We start from the raw sequence: 13304 nt of genomic DNA, 5'->3' as shown, positions 1-13304 counted from the left end.
GACTCACAGGACATTGACGTGATACAACCATTTTACAAAGCGTTATTGCGACCTCATCTGGAATATGCAGTTCAGTTCTGGACACTAGTTCATAGAAAAGAGGACACCCTGGAGCTAGAAAACGTACAAAAAGAGCCACAAAACTGAGAAGGGGCATGGAAGATATTAGTAATGAGAAAAGATTAAAAGGATAAAATGTATTTAGTCTTGAGACGAAACGTGGTTAAGTTGTACAAGTGCAAACATGGTTCACACAAAAAGTATGATCAAAGGCTGCATCATGTGAAACCCCCTCAAAACACAAGGTGGCGCTCTCTCTGCCTGGAGAAAGACAGGTTCAATCTCCGGAGGATACAAGGACTCTTTACCATGAGATCTATTAATCTGTGGAATAGTCACCAACAAGGGCCGGCCACCTCGGGAAACGGTGATGGTTTTAAAAAGGCTTGGATGTGTTTGTAGAAGAAAGTAACTAATAATTATGTAAATGTATAAAGTTCTTTTTTAAACTTTTGGTTCAATGGTTCGACATTTGGGATTAGGAGGGAATGAATAGCCTTCTGTTGAATCCAAAGACATTTTCAACTGCTTTAACAATGTAACCATGTAACTTAAAATGATTTTTCCAAGAGAAGAAAGATAAGTAAAGCAGCTGGAAACATTAAAGGGTTAATGCTGTGTTGTCACAGATCCTGCCTCTTGTCTTCCTGCTTATTGGAGGAAGTGCTCTCCTGAATGATTGACAGGTTGGCTCTGCAGCACTGTCATGCTGTTTCCCAGGCTGCCGTATGAAGACGCCTTGCTTATGCAGCATCAGAGGAGCGCAGAGATACTGGAGCTCCCTAGATAAAGTGATCCGGCAGCTTCAGAGCAGCACTTACAAGCTCTACAGCAAAGACTTTGTAAGTGGTGGGCTCCTTACCTTGGAGATCTGCCACAGCTGATAGATTGCAGAGGTGGTTGGTAACCTAGGCAATGAGCAGTAAACTTTAGAATTAAAAATCTCTTCGTTCTTGATAATTGTGTGGCGCCCTGCTGCGCATTGGTGCCACAGAACCCAGAAGGGTGCATGGATGGACTTCTCCACAAGAGGCCCTCACACATTCACACACCTCCACCCTACCACCTCAGACCAGCAGAGGGAGCCCGTTAGGGATAAATATAGGGAGGGTGGAGCCAGGCAGCTCAGTCAGTCAGAAGTGAGAGTTTAGAGTCAGACAGAGAGAGTCTGAGAGCGTGCTGATGCTCAGAGAGCAGTGAAGAGGCAGCAAGCTGGCTGCTGTGCTTAGGCGAGCCGAGGCCTACAGCACGTGTGAAGGCCTAGTGAGGGCCCTGAGTGGCCGAAAGCGAGAGGAGAAGAAGTAGCGAGGGGGCAGAGGAGCATACCAGGCTCACCCCGATATATATACCGAACACCGGGTCCGCGCCTACAGAGACCCTTTACCCCCAGTAGGAACCACCGGAACCCCTGGAGGACTACAGGTCCCAGGTTCACCAAACGCTGACTACAGTACCAGGGTAGTTGCTATTGTTGCTGTCCTTCCAGTGCTCAACACAGAAGACAATGTTTCCTGCGTGGTCAATAGTGAGCAGAGGAGCTGCCATCTTGTGCTGAGCATAGCATTGAAAAAACTTGGGACCTGAGTGATTACCAGTGCATTGGGGCAATGATATTAGTAAGTTATATGTCCTACAATTTATTACAGCGCTGCCCTTAGAGATGCCCTGCACCCCTCGTCCTGCACTAGGCGTAGCTTTGACTGGAGTGTTCCTTTTACAAGAGACCAGCAGAATAATAAATGCAGCTCAGGGTGAGGGCAACGTGAAAAAAACAAAATGTAACTCAAAAATGTTAAAAAAAGATCAGAAATCTCTAAGCAAACTATTCCCCCCTTACACTTCATGCTGCGTCCAACAATGAAATAATTACATGTTGTGCCGGCTCGTTTCATTGTGGAAGTTTGCATGGAGAAAAGCTGACAATGGCTGGAAGAAGTTTAATTGCACAGAAAACTTTTACTCTTCTCCAGAAATTATACAATGTTAAAAGCAGCAAAGCAATAATCAAAAGAAAAAAATCAGGATCAAAATGACCTCGAGGTTATTCACCTTGGTAGCGGGGAATTTAATATCATAATCAAAAGAGATCTGGTGGAAAATATTCAGCAGACGGCGGCGGCGGCAAACATGTGGGACCTTCTGACCCGATGCAGTGTGGCTTATCTCCAACCATGAGCAAGACGCAATCTTAGATAAAATGATCCGACTGCCGGCCGAGCAAAGTCTATCAATATTTCAAATAAATAGCAGGAACGCGGCGCTGCCAATAATCTGACATTTGCTTATTTCTTGACATCCCTGTGAAGTAATAAAACAATAATCAAAGGGCAGCGCAACTTCAAGACGACCTCAAAGTCAGCGGCTGCGGCCACCGAATGTGCAGTGACGTTCTAGAATGAAATCAAAGTATCTGAGCGACACAGAGAATTGCTGAGAAAAATGTCTTCAATCGTCTCCAGGAGATTCTAGGGCTATTGGAAAATCAATGACCAATTACAGGGTTTATCTGCATGGGATGTAATCAGCATTGGAAATGGCCCGAATTATAATAATATTACACTCTCTCGGTTTATCAGGACCGTGATGTAATGCAAAGAGGCCTCATTAACACATTGGAAAGCCAAGTACAAAAATGGCATGAACGAATCCCAATTTCCTCTGGCAAAACGAAGGTAACTGTCACGGGTGTGTCAGAAGTGACAGACAGTCGCCCTATAGTTGGTTGCTGGAGATCTCTTCGTTTGGCATTACAGACACCTTCTTACAGGCTGTCTATCTAGGACCCAGCGGCTACCTTTCACTGACTACTTAACACCCTGGCCTGGGTGTATAGATACCTGCTGTCTTCTAGAGGGAGGTGTTGGAGATACTCATTACCCTTTGTGAAGGCTCGGAGCTAGTGCATTACTTCATCCTCTCTGGAGCTTTGAGGATGTGTGTTCATCTCTCTGAAGTTGACTAAAGCTAAGCTATCTTCCCTTGTTTGTTCCCCCTTGTTGTCTTTAGTGGTCAGTTGGGACCGACTAGTGCTCCTCCCCCTCACTTCCCTAGCCAGTGTTTAATGCCAGGGAAAGACAGGACGAGGTTCACGTGCGGAGATTGCTGAAGAGGCAATATAGGGATGACAGTTGAGACAGGGTGACACTAGATCAACCTAGGAGGTCTCCACTCCCCCTTTCCCTAAAGTCTTTGTGTTGTCTTTCCCACACCTTGCGTGACAGTAACATGGTGAACAAGACTAAAGCCAGCACGGTATGTATGGAGGACACTTTGTAAATTTCCTAGATGCTACTTAGATTACTTGCCTTATATGAATCCAAACAATGCCTGCCAGTTGTGCCTACAGTGCCAGCTACGTAAATTACACAAAAATACTCCAACATCAGACACAACCCACATTTCCTGGTGGAGCAAACCCTATACAGTGCCTGAGATGTCACTATAATGCCAGCCACATACCACAAGAGCACCAGTCGTAGAGTTGTTCTAAAGAGTCTCGGCACCAGATGCAACCCACATTGTCTGCTAATGCTCCCACCATAATTTGCTTCACTTGCTCCAGAGTGGACTCCAGCCACAGAATTGCCCCCTAACGTTAAGACGCAACTCATTGTTTGCTACAGTAGAGTGCCTCACATACCCCAAGAGGGCTCCACCATTAGACTCAACCATATAGTTTGACAAAGCTACCTCCATACAATGCCTGAGATGCCACAGGGTGTCAGCCATAGAGATGCCCTCAAAGTTACCCTGCATCAGGCACATCTGACACGGCCTATCATAGGTGCTTCATGGGAGCACTGCAGAGGGAACCAAAAACTTCTGTATCCTGGACCATTGGGGGTCATCAGTACGGCGTGCTCACCAGTTTATGGGGGTTTTACGGTCAGGATGCCCGGCTGAGGATTGTTGGGTCGTTCCAACTAAATCTGAAGAAAATGGACCAAGAGAAGCATTTGTGGGAGCTTGTGCTGACAGCTAGACAAGTCCAGGGTGGCAGAAGAATGGGAAAGATAACCAAGAGGATATCCAGATCCCAGAAGGTACAATGAGATTTAGGACACAAGAATGGAAAACTCCCAATTATCTGGACACCAGGGGAGCTGGTATTAACCTCATCAGTACTTTAGACCAGCAATAGTATTACCTTCACCCACACAGGCCAAGAAAAAATATGAAATATAATATTACAAATGATGAAAATTAATAATCAACAAACACCCTAGGCTACCAGGGATATAATCCATATATCAGCAGAAGTATTCAGAATCGCCTTGTCTATTTGAGGCATCCTCTCTCTTATTTCCTTCTCCATCCATGATCAAAACCAACCTTAACATTAAATATACACTTATCACCAAGTTACAGAAATATCATCACCGTTCCATCTATATTCACACAGCTGCATCCAGTATTACTTCTCAGCCCAATTAAAGCGAGTGGAAGATCCTAAAAACTGCTGCTGCCCCTTTGTCTGTGGACCACCAGTGGTCAGACCCTCACCCCTCAGGAATTAATGATCTGGAGTGCTTATAAACTAAAGCTTCCGTTTTGTTACAGTGCGTCATTTCTTCCACGTATAAGGATGACCACGGTAGGACAAAGATCAAAATCAAGTATTGTATCCATCAACCCTCTCCGTCTCCTCCATGCTTTGTCCTTGAGAAAATACCAGAAATTCTCTAATCTTCAGTGGGATCATCCCCAGATATAAAACTTTGTGTCATTTTATTTTTTGACTTCCTCCAATGTTACAAAGAGCAGCTTGAAACGCCGGAGTGATTGTGAATTCTGTGTTTCTCATCTTTTCTCTTTTTTTCTTCGGTTTGACTCGGACGTGATGTAACTTTGACTGTTTGGTATTTTGGTGCCTGCAGGGTTTTCTGTCTGAACTAATGATGGACTTTTTCTTCTCATTAATTCCCACAACAACAGAAAGTGGCAAAACTTTTTTCCAAGAAGTAACTGTTGCAAATAACAGGAGCGAGACATGAGAAGATGGGGAGACGGAATTAAAAAGATCTTGTCTTAAGGAGCAATTCCAGTCACTGCTGATACCAACGCCTGACGCCTCACATACCTGGAGAAAATGTTTTATTAGAAAATACCTTTTTCTAAAGAACTTTATTGTCAGTTCTGATTGTCCTCATGTCTGAAGCTTTTATGTATTTTTTAATGTGGGAGGAGGTTTCTCCTGCACCATTTGGCACCCACTTTTAGCAATGCACCTCGTGTAAGCGGCCAATGTAGGGTGGCAAGTGACAACTGCTTCTATGTAGTTATCCCATGTAATGGTAACAGATGGGAGAAGAAAATGGAAATAGGAAAAAAGTCAGAGAATGGGAAGGAAATGAAGACAATGAGAAAGGAGGATGAGAAAAGGTGAGGGAAATGGAGAAGAAGGAGAAGAATATGGAGGTGAAAAAAGAAAGGGAAAATAATGAAATGAAGGTGGAAATAAGGGAAAGGCGTAAGGTTAAAAGAGCTAGAAAAGGTGAGAGAAAGGAGTGAACATGAAAGGTTATGAGAACCAAAATAAATAGAGAGAAGAAATGAAGATGAAGAAAAAGGAGGCATAAACAAAAAAAAGAAGAAGGATAAACAGAAATAAAGGGGAAAGAATCAGTGAGAAGAAAGAGGGATAAGAAGAAGATAAGGAGAATGAAATGCGGAGAAAAAGAAAAAAGTCAAAGGAAAAGATAAACAGGAAAGAAAGAGATGGAAATAGAAAAAGAGAGAGTAACAGGAAATGAAGATGACAGAGGAAATGTAGGAAAAAGAAAATGAGTAGGAAGAGGAAACAGAGAAGGAGGGGAAGAAGGGGAACTGGAAGAGAAGGAAAGAGCAAAAATAAGAGGAGAATGATGGAGAAGGAAAACAAGACTGGAAAGGAACAGATGGACTAGAAAAAGTAGGAGAATAAGAAGAAATGAAGAAAACAGCGTCTGTGTTTATACAGCGTCAAACCTGCAGCGTCCAGATGTTACAGCATAGTGGATGGGATCTCTAGAAATCCCATGTCCACTATGCGTGCATCAGAGGCTGCAGATCACCCGTGGACGCTGACATGCGGTGCATCTTCCAGGACCGCAGCATGTCAAATTCTCTTGCGGAGTCGCTAGTCTCCGCAACAGAAATTTGACCACTAGAAAGTATTGAATGCGGTAAATCTGCATGGTTCAGTGAACACATGTGAATTTACCTGCATTCAATAGAATGCAACGTTTTGGACGCAGAAAAAATTAGCATCCAAAGCTCTGCTACGTCTGAATTATGGGCACAGAGCCTAAAATAAAAAAAAAATGATGTGGGCTCCTGCGTCATTTTTATAACCAGCAGAGGGAAAGCCGACCGCTGGGGGCTGATATTATTAGCCGGGGAAGGGGCCATTAGCCAACAATGTTCCCTGGCTATTAATATCAGCCCACAGCTGTTTGATTAGCCTTTACTGGCTTGCTTACAGAGGAGCCCCTATAAAATCGAACCCGCAAAGGCTAAACAGACAGCTGCGGGCTGATATTAATTGCCAGGGAAGGGGCCATGGATACTTGCCCCCTCCGCGGCCATTAATATCACCCCTCAGCAGTCCCAGAAATTGCGCATCCATAATATGCGCCAAATCTGGCGCTTAGCCTCGCTCTTCCCACTGTCCTGTAGTGGTGGCGAGTGGGGTAATGGGGTTGGGGTTCACGTCAGCCTTGCATTGGCGGCTGACGTGAAGCCCAGGTTAGTAATGGAGGGCGTCTAAAATTACTAAATGCGTAGTAAAATGGTCGCCACTTTTTCAATAAAAGACACGGCCAGAATAAAGTTTTTAATGAAATAAAAAACACACACGGTTCTACAATTTTTTTTATTACCGTCCGTCCGCAAAGCCCTCGATCTCCTGAAAAAAATATAAAAAAACAAACAACCATATCCCTCACCTGTCCGCCATAAACGACACAGTCCACGATTATGCCTAGTGTCACATGGCGATCTGGGTCACTTCTACAGCAGTGACATCAGCAATCACTGATGTCACTGCTGTAGAAGACCGCAATGTACACTGAGAGGGGTAAAAAATCACCCCCTGTCATTATACATTCTGCTGCAGGAGGTCACTGAAGATCAGCTGATCAGCCCCAGTGAGCTTACCACCCTGGGAACATTCGCATCAGCTGGTCGCTGGCGTCACCGATCAGCTGATGGTCACGTGACTATCAGCTGATCGCTGCTGGCACTGATCAGCTGATAGTCATGTGACCATCAGCTGATTAGTGACGTCACCGCAGGTCCTGGCAGCTCAGTACACTGAGGGGCGCGAGCCCGCTCCCCGTAGTGTACCGCTGGCCGCTAGAGAGACAGCATCGCCGTGGACCAGTAGGACACCGGGGGCCGCTGAACAGGTGAGTATAAAGGTTTATTTTTTTATTTTTCCTTTTTTTCCTTTTTTTTTACTACCTCAGGCACGTGGGCTGGGCAGAGCAGACTGCTGCTCCTCCCATCCACACAGCTCTCGCTGTTATCAGCCAGAGTCACGTTCGAATGAGAGGAGTAATAGCCTCCTCTCCTGACCCGGGTACTGATTTCGCACAGCACATCCGGATTACCATTGCTATTCATGGCAGACCTATTAACAAGCAGTTTTAATGCATTTCTGCGGTGGAAAAAACAGCCGCGGAAACACATTAAAACCGCATCGTGTGCACATAGCCTAAAAAGAAAAGGAGAAGGAGAGGAAAGAGAAGAGGAGACAAACATTGTAAAAATAAAGGGAATGATGAGGAAGAAAAGAAAGAACAGAACAAAGAGGAATGGAGGAAAAAATATGGAAAAAGAGATAGCAAAGAAGAAACAGCGCAAAGGAAAGTAAAAGAGGAGGAGGGACATGGAAAACAGAAGAAAGAGAAGGAAGACACAAAGATGGAAAAGGAAATGGAAAACAAAGTGGAGGTAAGAAAACATAAAGGATAAGAAGGGGAAAGGGTAAACAGGAAGATGGAGGAGAGCAGCGTTAGAAAAATTGTAGGTAGAGGAGGAGGGCGAGCAGAAGGAAGACTTAAGATGTTCTTTCTATTCCACCCCATAATCCACATATTTATTTCCTTTCCACTGTGATGTGAACAAGATTTTTTTTCTTTTGGAGATTTTTTGGGGGATTCTCAATTCTTTTTCTTTTCCATAAGATGTAAATGTGATAATTCTTAATGGAAATTTGTGTAGACTGAGATAGCAGACGGCTGAGAAGTGAGGAGAAGATTAAATATAGTATCTTGGCAGTAAATCTGGAAAGGCTTCAGATGTTTGTAGCTGAAAATGAGCTTCACATCAGAGTGGTAATTACTATTGACACCTCAGAGGTTGGATTGGCCAACAGAGACCGGGCCAGTCAATAAATTAATGGTTCACACTGCAGTAAAGAGACCAGCGGACTGACAGCTCATAGTAATAAACTGCTTTACATGAGGTTCCTAGGAGAACGGACACGCTCTCTGGCTATTAGAGGGTTAAATCGCCACATAGAATCCGCCTATGGAATAAAGTATCTATTCTTGATATTAGGTTAAATACAGTTTCTAAGTTATGATACTTTGTAGATTGTGAGCCCTCGCGGGCAGGGTCCTCGCTCCTCCTGTACCAGTCACCGTCACATTGTGTTCAAGATTATTGTAATTGTGCTTGTATTATACTGCTTTTTCACATGTAAAGCGCCATGGAATAAATGGTGCTATAATAATAAATAATAATAATAATAATAATGGAATGGAGATCCTGAGACTGTGATAAACGAGGTCCCTGGCAGGACCCCACTGATCAGACATTGTTGATGATGAACATGTGAGACATGTTCTGCCAAAAATTACACCCCAGCTCTATTGTCATTAAAAAAAACTAGATGGTGGCCCGATTCTAACGCATCGGGTATTCTAGAATAGGTATGCGGACGACCGGGAGCAAGCAGCAGAGCGGTGTTTACATTTGGCACCAAAATCGCTGATTGGTCGAGGCCGGCAACCGCGACCAATCAGCAAAGCGGTGTTAAAATTTGGCGCCTATATCGCAGATTGGTCACGGCCGGCGGTCGCGACTAATCAGCAGAGCATTGTTTAAATTTGGCGCCAAGCTCGCTGATTGGTCGCGGCTGGCGTCCGCGACCAATCAGCACAGCAGTGTTTAAATGTGGCGGCAAGATCGGTGATTGGTCGCGGCCGCTATTTAAATGTGGCGCCCAAATCGGTGATTGGTTGCGGGCAGTGGTCGCGACCAATCAGCAGAGCGCTGTTTAACTTTAGCGCCAAGATCACTGATTGGTCGCGGGTGGAGAGAGCGACCAATCAGCGAATCGTATTGGTGAGGACCGGGGAGCGGAATCGTATTGGTGAGGACCGGGGAGCGCCGCTGCCTGTGCGGATACTTCCGCTGCGAGAAGCCGGGACAAGAGCGACTGCTAGCAGCAGAAGTATCCCGACCCGCAGCGCCGCTCCCCGGTCCTCCCTTGACACGCTAGCCGCTGATGTCCCCACAGTATCCGCATGGTGTTACAAAGGTCCGGACATTTGTGTTAAAAATCACTGATTGGTCGCTGGCGCTGCCAAATTTAAATATCGGCTGTGATCAATCACCGATTTTGGCGCCACATTTAAATAGCGTCCGCGACCAATCAGCACAGCGGTATAGTATAGTATAGTAGTTAGTAAAGCCGAATAAAGACTTGCGTCCATCAAGTTCGACCTGTTAGTTCTGTAATTGCTAAAGTTGATCCAGAGGAGGCAAAAACCCCAAATGATTTAGCCAATCTTCACCTGAGGAAAAATTCCCTCCCGACTCTGAAACCAGCAGTCAGAATAAATCCCTGTATCAACCTACTATTTTATTTTATTTTTAAGTATATGCTGAAATCTGCCTGGTATCTAGAAATGCATCCAGTCCCCGCTTGAACTGGTTTAGTGAATCCGACATTACCGTCTCCTCACTCAGTGAATTCCATATTCTCACTGCTCTTACCGTAAAGAACCCCTTCCTATGCTGGTGCTGAAACCTTTTCTCTTCCAGTCTTAGTGAATGCCCTCTTGTTACCGTAATATCCCTCCTTTTGAACAAATCCCGGGCAAGGTCTCTATACTGTCCCCTAACATATGTGTACACATTTATTATGTCCCCCCTCAACCTTCTCTTTTCCAGGCTGAATAGTCCTAGTTTTGCCAACCTCTCTGGGTATTGCAGTCCCTCCATTCCCCTTATTAATTTTGTTGCCCTCCTTTGTACCTTTTCAAGCTCATTTATATCCTTTCTATATATTGGGGCCCATAACTGAGCACAGTATTCCAAGTGTGGTCTGACCAGTGCTTTGTACAGTGGAAGAACAATGTTCTCATCCTTTGCAGCTATACCTCTTCTGATACATCCCATTACCCTGTTTGCCCTTACAGCAGCCGCCTGACTTTGGGCACTCCAATTTAGTTTGCTATCAATCAAGATGCCCAAGTCCTTCTCCATCTCTGAATTCCCCAATGATTTCCCATTCAGTGAGTACTGGTGACTTCCATTTTTCCTTCCCATATGTATGACCTTACATTTCTCCTCGTTAAACCTCATTTGCCATTTAATGCTCCACCTACCCAGCTTATCCAAATCCCTCTGTAGGTCTTCACTGTCCTCTTTTGTATTAATTGTTTTACATAACTTTGTGTCATCTGCAAATATTGATATTTTACTATTTATCCCGTTGACTATGTCGTTAATAAAGATATTAAATAACATTGGGCCTAGTACAGACCCCTGTGGTACCCCACTAGTGACGCTTACCCAATCTGAGTATATTCCATTTATAACCACCCTCTGCCTTCTATCCTTTAGCCAGTTAGCTACCCACTTGCAGACATTTTCCCCCAGCCCCATCATTCTCATTTTGTATACCAACCTATTATGTGGCACGCTATCGAACGCTTTTGAGAAGTCGAGATACACGACATCCACTGGTTCCCCCTGATCTACTCGAGAGCTCACCTCCTCGTAGAAGTCAATCAGGTTTGTTTGGCAGGAGCGATTCCTCATGAATCCATGTTGGTTCGGGGTTAATAGATTATTAGCGTCAAGATGCTCCATGATTGCCTCATTAATGAAGCCTTCAAAAATTTTGCCCACAACGGACGTCAGACTCACCGGCCGATAGTTTCCGGCGTCACTTTTCGCTCCCTTTTTGAATATTGGCTCTACATTCGCCTGTCGCCAATCAAGTGGTACAGACCCAGTCTCAACAGAGTCCTTAAATATAAGATATAAGGGTCTGTCTATCACATTACTTAGTTCCCTTAGTACCCGTGGGTGAATGCCATCAGGTCCTGGTGATTTGTTTATTTTAATGTTACTGAGGCGTTTCTGTACCCCAGCTTGGGTTAGATTTGTCATACTTAGTGGAGGATTAAGCTTGTCACTTCTCATTTCGCCTGTTAGTTCGATTTCCTTTGTGAAAGTTGACGAAAAAAATGTATTGAATAGATTAGCTTTATCCTCATCTTTCTCTATGATTTTGCCTTCCTCACTTTTTATCGGTCCAATATTATCCGATTTAATCCTTTTACTATTTATATACGTAAAGAACAGTTTGGGATTTGATCTACTTTCCCTAGCAATACGTCTCTCTGTTTCCTCCTTCGCTATTTTTATTTGTTTTTTACAGGTTCTCGTTTTTTCCTTGTAACACATTAGTGCCTCCTTACTGTTTTCCTGTTTTAATCTCTTGAATGCCTCTTTTTTGCTATTTAACGCCCCTTTTACGTTCTTATTCAACCATATTGGTTTCCTCTTATTTCTGGCCCTTTTATTCCCATACGGTATATACCTCTCGCACTGAGTATTCAGAATTCTTTTGAAGGTTTCCCATTTACTATTCGTATTTCCTTGATTAAGAACTTTGTCCCAGTCTATAAGTTGAAGGTTTTCTTTCAGCTGATCAAACTTCGCCCTCCTAAAGTTTAATGTTTTAGTTGTTCCCTTATTGATAACCCTACTGAAGGGCATTTTGAAGTCGATAATATTATGGTCGCTATTACCTAGGTGCCCCCCTATCTGTACCTCAGTTATTCTATCAGGCCTATTAGTCAATATTAAGTCCAACACGGCCTTCCCTCTCGTTGGTTCCTGCACTAGTTGGGAGAGATAATTATCCTTGATATTTGTCAAGAACCGTTTTCCTTTCTGCGATCTACAGGTTTCTGTTTCCCAGTCAATATCCAGGTAGTTGAAGTCCCCCATTACAATCACCTCATTATGTTTTGCTACTTTGTCTATTTGTCCTAATAGCAGTTTCTCATTCTCCTCTGTTATATTGGGTGGCTTATAGCAAGACCCCCAGTAATATTTTATTATTATTTTTTGCCCCCTCTATCTCTACCCACATGGACTCGACCCCCTCTTCTCCCTCTCCTATATCTTCCCTTAGTCTGGGCTTTAGACGTGACTTTACATATAAGCAGACTCCTCCGCCCTTCCCCTGTTTCTGCTCCCTTCTAAATAAACTATAATCTGTTAAATTTACCGCCCAGTCGTAGCTATCGTCTAGCCAAGTCTCTGTTATACCTACGATGTCATACCTCTCCTCCGATATAAGCGCCCGCAGCTCATCCGCCTTATTGGTCAGGCTTCTTGCGTTGGTCAGCATGCAAGATAAAACTTTGGGGTTATTTAGCATCCTATTCTTCTCTAACGATCTAACTGTACTATCCCCACCCCCCTCTCCACCCTCATTATATTCACTTCTCCCCTTCCCCCTTGCTTGCCTCACATCCCACCTATTTCCTTGGTTCCCCCCCCCCCGTCTCTAGTTTAAAAACTCCTCCAACCTATTAGCCATCTTCTTCCCCAGCACCGCTGCACCCTCCCCATTGAGGTGCAGCCCGTCCCTACGGTAGAGCCTGTAGCCGACAGCGAAGTCGGCCCAGTTCTCCATGAACCCAAACCCTTCTGCCTTGCACCAACTCTTTAGCCACTTATTCACCTCCCTAACCTCCCGTTGGCGCTCCTGTGTGGCTCGTGGGATTGGTAGTATTTCTGAGAAAACTACCTTGGAGGTCCTTGCCCTAAGCTTCCTACCTAGATCCCTGAAATCATTTTTAAGGACCCTCCATCTACCACTCACTTTGTCATTGGTGCCAATGTGGACCATGACCGCTGGGTATGCGGATACTGCGGTGTTTAAATGTGGCGCCAAGATCGGTGATTGGTCGCGGCCGATATTTAAATGTGGCGGCCAATCAGCGATT

This window comes from Phyllobates terribilis, unplaced genomic scaffold (assembly GCF_046119375.1).
Source record: "Phyllobates terribilis strain yellow unplaced genomic scaffold, ASM4611937v1 Scaffold_7__3_contigs__length_470593459, whole genome shotgun sequence".
Taxonomy (NCBI): Eukaryota; Metazoa; Chordata; class Amphibia; order Anura; family Dendrobatidae; genus Phyllobates; species Phyllobates terribilis.
This window is presented reverse-complemented; position numbering follows the sequence as displayed.